Genomic DNA, 6,469 nt, shown 5'->3' on the forward strand with positions numbered 1-6,469 from the left:
TATTCTCCAGGACAAGAATTGTATTTCCACTTTGTTTACAGTACTGATAAAGTACAATGTTGTTCATTTCTCTCCCTCTGCATACTTTCAAGTATTCAGAATGCCCAGATTTACACAGTAACTTAAATGCTGCTTTTAAACTGCTACTGCCTTGGCTACAAATTTTGAGTTCTTCAATTTTTAGAAAGCTGTGTGGAATGCTCTTCCTTCTGTTGTTTAGTCCACCCCTTCAATGGTGGGTCCAGAAGAAGTACCTCCAGAAGGGGCTGCTCCACCCCCTGGGAATCCACCAGGCGTGCCTCCTGGCATGCCCCCTGCTCTCTGGTACAGCCTGATAATGATGGAGTTGCAGACCTTCTCCAACTCTTTCTGCTGATGCTCAGATTCTTCCTTCTCAGCAGTCTGGTTCTTATCCAGTCAGTTGATTATTTCATTCCATTTGTCAAGGATCTTCTGTTTGTCTTCATCACCAATTTTGCCTTGCAGTTTTTCATCCTCCATGGTAGCTTTCATGTTAAAAGCATAAGATTCAAGAGAATTCTTGGCAGACACCTGGTCTCTCTGCTTCTCATCCTGGGCCTTGTACTTCTCAGCCTCCTGGACCATACGCTCAATGTCTTCCTTGCTCAGACGTCCTTTATCATTGGTGATGGTGATCTTGTTCTCCTTGCCTGTGCTCTCATCCACAGCAGAAACATTGAGAATGCCATTTGCATCAATGTCAAATGTTACTTCAATCTGAGGAGCACCTCTGGGTGCTAGGGGGATTCCTGTGAGCTCAAACTTGCCAAGCAGGTTGTTATCCTTTGTCATTGTCCTCTCACCTTCATAAACCTGAATAAGTACACCAGGCTGGCTGTCCAAGTAGGTGGTCAAGGTCTGTGTCTGCTTGGTGGGGGTGGTGGTGTTGAGTTTGATCAGAACAGTCATAACTCCACCAGCAGTTTCAATTCCAAGGGAAAGAGGAGTGACATTGAACAGCAACAAGTCCTGCAACATTCTCAGATTTATCTCCAGACAAAATGGCAGCCTGGACAGCTGCACCATAAGCGACAGCCTCATCAGGATTGATACTCTTGTTGAGCTCCTTGCCATTGAAGAAGTCTTGCAGAAGCTTCTGGATATTGGGAATTCAAGTGGAACCACATACCAGGATGATGTCATGAATCTGTGATTTATCTAGCTTGGCACCTCTTAAGGCCTCTTCCACAGGGTCCAGTGTGCCACGGAAGAGGTCAGCATTCACCTCTTCGAAATGGGCTCGAGTGATTGATGTATAGAAGTCCATACCTTCATAGAGGGAGTCAATCTCAATACTGATCTGGGTACTAGAAGAGAAGTTGTGTTTTGCACATTCACAAGCAGTGCAAAGATGATGAACAGCCCTCTTGTTCTCACTGATGTCCTTCTTGTGCTTTCACTTGAATGAATGCAATGAAATAGCACAATCATGCAGCTGTCAAAGTCCTCCTCATCCAAGTGGGTGTCCCCAACTGTGGATTTGACCTCAAAGATGCCTTTTTTAATGGTAAGAATAGAAACATTGAAAGTACCTCCTCCGAGGTCAAAGATCAACACACTCCTCTTAGCACCAACCTTTTTGTCCAAGCCATAAGCAGTAGCAGCAGCAGTTGACTCACTGATGATTTAGGGCACATTGAGACCAGTGATAGTTCCAGCATGGTTAGTGGCCTGATGTTGGGAATCATTGAAAAAGGCTGGTACTGTGACTACAGCATTTGTGACAGTCTTCCCAAGGTAAGCTTCAAGCAATTTTTTTTATCTTGGTCAAGACCATAAAAGATACTTCTTCTGGATAGAAACTTTTGGTCTCCCCTTTGCACTCCACTTGAAACTTAGACCTGCCTACATCAGTCACCACTATAAAAGACTAGTGCTTTGTGTCTGACTATACACCTGCATCATCCAACCTGTGACCAATCAGACGTTTGGCATCAAAAACTGTGCTGGTGGGGTTCATTGCAACTTGACTCTTTGCAGCATCACCAATTAAATGTTCTGTGTCTGTGAAGGCGACATAGCTGGGGGTGGTCCTGTTTCCTTGGTCACTAGCAATGATCTCCACTTTCCCATATTGGAAGACTCTCACACAGGAGTAAGTGGTGCCAAGATCTATGCCAACTATGGGTCCCTTTAACATGGTTGCTGGGGAGTTGGGGGTCGTAGCTGACCACTGTGGAGAAAGAAGGGCTGTTGCTGTGCTGAGTAGACCGGTTTCCAATAATTTCACATAATCTAATGGCAGTGTCAGTTATTTCTACCAGGTTTATTGAGAATTAATCTTTACAGTATATAATGCTATAAACCAAAGCATGCATCTATGCCAAGCAGGATAGTTGACTAAGAAATACGAGGCCATCTCAAGGAGCAAATCCCATGGTGTTGTTTTGCCCCCTGAATCTGTAACATTCATTTTATCTTACTTGTTTAATTAATAAACATTTGTTTTCTCTTCCTTCCCCTATCTAAAGGGAAAAAAAGAAAAACAAACAAAAAAAACCCTTTTGTAACAAACATGCATAGACAAGACAAAAGAAAACAAAAACCAAAAGCAATCCTAACAACATGTTGCCCATGTCTAAAACTAGATGTACCATTCTGCCTCTTATCCTCCCTCTCGTTTCATCAATCAGGATTAGGGTAGTAAAGATTAGTACTCTGGAGTCACAGTTAGTCATTATATTGATGAGAGTTCATAAGTCATAAGTTCATAAGCTTTCTTCTTTCCAATGCTGTTGTAGTGTAGAAATTGTTCTTCTGGTTCTGCTCACTTCACTTTGCAACTGTTCATACAAGTCTTCTAAAACTTCTCTGAAACCATCCTCTTTGTTGTTTCTTAAGATGCAATAGTATTGCTTTACTTTCATATACCATAATTTCCTAATTGATAAGCTTTCCCTTAAGCCAAGATGACCCCAAATGGGGTCATGGAGAGTCAGATATGATTGAAATGACTGAACAACAAACAACTCCTAGTTTTGAGTTCTTTGTCACTATTACAAGGGCCAATATCACTATTTTTGTACTTGTCTGTGTAACTGAGGGTATCCTTGAGGGGTATATGAGCAACACATAATTGGAAGGCTGCTTATATAAAAAGGGAAAGAGGCATCTCCACTCACATTGCCTTAATAATATTGAGGGAAAGGGGTCATACATGGATTTGTTGTCTATTAACCTCACTCAGAAAAATCTCCTTTGCCCCCTCAAGCTACTCTAACCCTGGCTGTTTGCCCACTTCTCCAACTTCACTGCTGGGAGTGGGCTGAACAGGACAGAGTGTTAAGAAGATAACATAATACTCTGAGATGTTTCATAGAAAACCAGCTCATCTGTAGCAGATTTTAAAAAATGCATTTAGTGGAACCCATTAATTTAGGAAAAATAAGAATAAGTAAAAATAAAAAAAAAACAACTAGGTTTAAGGGATCAGAGGTAATCATTATTCTCATTACAGAAACTTAGATGGCATTTGCAGTTTGGTGGATGTAATGAATAAAAGGCATTTTGAGTTGTGCTTAGAACTGTGACTATTCTGTAAAAAAAATCACGACAGTACTTGGAACACATTTATACTTCTTTTTGGTTATATAGATACTGGATTCAGTCAGAAAGACCTAAGTTCAAATCTGCTTTTCAGACACTTATTATCTGTGTGACCCTGGGCAAGTCATTTAACTGCTATTTGCCCCAGTTTTCTCATCTGTCAAATGAGGATAATAGTGGCAACTAGCTTCTAGGGCATTGTGAGAATAAAATGAGATAATAATTATAAAAAACTTTGTAAACCTTAGAGCTATATAAATTATAACTCTTATTGTCAGTGTTATTATTATAGAAATGTCATTGATGGAAGCTGTAAAAAAAGATTTCCTTGACCACAAAAACATATTGAAAAATTCTTCTATTGGAGAATTCAATCATCAGTCTATCTACTAATATCACTTAAGTCAATCTGTATAATCTATTTCTCTATAGAACCTTTCCAATCTACACATCTCTGAATTTCAGCAGATAGTTGTACAGCACTGAATGATGACTGCTGGTCCCCACAAATGGCTCAGTCCAGCAGGGTATCCTCCCCACATCCAAGGTTGTATAAGTGCCAAGTAACCAAATGAAATTAAATTTTATTTCACCTCAACTTCCTATCAATTAGTTGTTAGTACGTATTTTATGTGTGTAGGCTCGAGACATGCATAACCTATCACTTGCATTCCCTCCCTCCCTCACTCCTTCCTTTTTTCCTTCCTTCCCTCCTTCTTTCCTTTCCTCCTCTCTTCTCTCCTTCCTTCCTTCCTTCTTTCCTCCCTCCTTTCACTTCTTCCTTCCTCCCTCCTTCCCTCCATTCTTCTTTCCTCTCTCTCTTCATTCTTTCCTTTCTTTTTCCCTCCTTCCCTCCCTCCCTCTCTCCTCCCCTTCCTTCCTTCTTTCTTACCTCTATTCCTCCTTCCTTCTTTCCTCTCTTCCTCCCTCCCTCCCTCCCTCTTTCCTTCCACACTTCCATTCTCCCTTCCTCCATTCCTTTTTCTCTCCTTTCATTTGTCCCTCCCTCCTTCTTTCCTCCCTTCCTTCACTCCTCCCTCTCTTCCTTCCATTTTATTATTCTTATGTTTAATTCATACACATTTTTTTACATCAAAATGAACTGGAAACACTACTCTCTTGCCCATCCCCCAAGTTGAATTCTCCCTTATAACAAAGAAAAACAATTAAGCAAAAAATATTGGATACAGTGATGGTATCTGACAATCACATTCCTTTGTACATGGTCATTTCACTTCTTTTGAACGGCAAGAGCTCAAACTAAATGTACAGTGAATTAAAGATAAAATGTCAGATCTGTGGAGTAGGCTTTATTTCACTTATTCACATCAGAGTGGATCCATAGAATGAAGTCATGAGTGTAGTTAGGTTATATCTTGAGAGGATCAGACCACATGGCACACAATATGATGTTTAACACTTAGAAATTACTCAACAAATATTATGATTAATTTTGATAAAAAATATATGACCTATAACTCATATGCTTATCCATATTTTATAATCCATAGCATTGATCCTGGAATTCTTCCCTCTAATAGTTTCTGTTGCCATTACATATAAGATCACTGTATGAGGACAGAGGGCAAAAGCTAGTGGGAATTTTTTTGGCTGCTAAAAATTTGAGTGGGCTGATAGATTTTTGTGCCTGTCTGCAAGGTTGTTTTATTTTCACCTTTGACCACTTCTAGGTATCCCTTGGGCAACATGGTCAATGTAACTCATGAAAATAAAAGGTGCATGCTTTCTCCCATCAAAGAGATGTATTGTCTTCTGCTATATTGTATTTATGCTTTGTCAATTGATTGCACTTCCTCAGGCAGGTTGTTTTTTTCTTTTTTTCAGGGAATGCCTTGCATATGTAATCACGTAAAACATTAACCTAGTTTCAATTCCCATCTTCAATAAGAAAACACTTTACACCCTTGTATGTGTGCATTTTAATGTACCTGGCTGACATTTTTTCTCTGGTTACCTATGCTTTTTAAGATAGTGTGGATGGATGGAGCAAGCTGTGCCTGCAGAAGCTTGCAAATGTTTCATATCTATTTCAATGACTGACAGAGAGGCTCCTTTTTGGGTCTTCTCCTATAGTGGGTGAGATTCATGGCCCTTGCAGAAGAGTCCAAAAGAAATGACTTCAGTCTGAGCTTATTTGTGCTTGTGGGAGGATGTGTATGTGTGTGTGTGTGTCTGTTTGTGGTGTGTGTGTGTGTGTGTGTGTGTGTGTGTGTGTGTGCACTCATCTGCCTGGGTTCGATTTGACTAAACCCAGGATAGCTGGAATATAAGGGATAAAGAGGAGTCCAACAGCACATGGCTAAAGAAAAATGGTTAGGGATATTTCAGTGGCAGGTGGTTTTCCTTACTCCTATATACCACAGAAGGGCTTGAATTTCCCAATAGCCAGGATTCAAGTATAAACCTATGACATTTTATCGTGACTCACTAATGAAACGCTTTGCTTCCTTTCCCTACTCACCTTGAAGTTAGTAAAAATCTCTCTCCTTTTCTTGATCATGGAAGTGTTTGTCCTGCTAATACTTACCTCAGGGAAGTATTTAGCGTTGAGTTTGTGAGTTTTTCTGAGTTGTGCTGTGCAAAACTGATCCCTGATAGGCATTGTTTCTGAGCCACAGGGGAATGGGATCCGAGTAGGTCAAAAACAGCTGACTTCTGCCTTTGTTAGGTAACCCTGTGACAGTTTAAGGTGACTGGTAAAATGTTTCTATGATGAGACAGTTGGACAGTCACTTTTATCCTCTTTCTGTTCTCTATCACATTAGTAAAGTTTCTGGAGACATATAATCCTTAGACTCCTCAAGTGGTTAAGCATCAGAAAATTTACATATATATATATGTATAGTGGATATATGTATATATGTGTATACATACACATATG

The 6,469-nt window shown here is 40.1% G+C and overlaps 1 pseudogene; it reads right to left on the reverse strand.

Moving 5' to 3' along the window:
* Nucleotides 1-216: 216 nt before the first annotated feature.
* LOC140498320 (heat shock cognate 71 kDa protein-like) lies at nt 217-2,161 on the reverse strand (annotated as a pseudogene).
* Between the last annotated feature and the right edge of the window lie 4,308 nt (nt 2,162-6,469).

The sequence above is a fragment of the Notamacropus eugenii genome, chromosome 4, assembly GCF_028372415.1.
Source record: "Notamacropus eugenii isolate mMacEug1 chromosome 4, mMacEug1.pri_v2, whole genome shotgun sequence".
Classification (NCBI taxonomy): Eukaryota; Metazoa; Chordata; class Mammalia; order Diprotodontia; family Macropodidae; genus Notamacropus; species Notamacropus eugenii.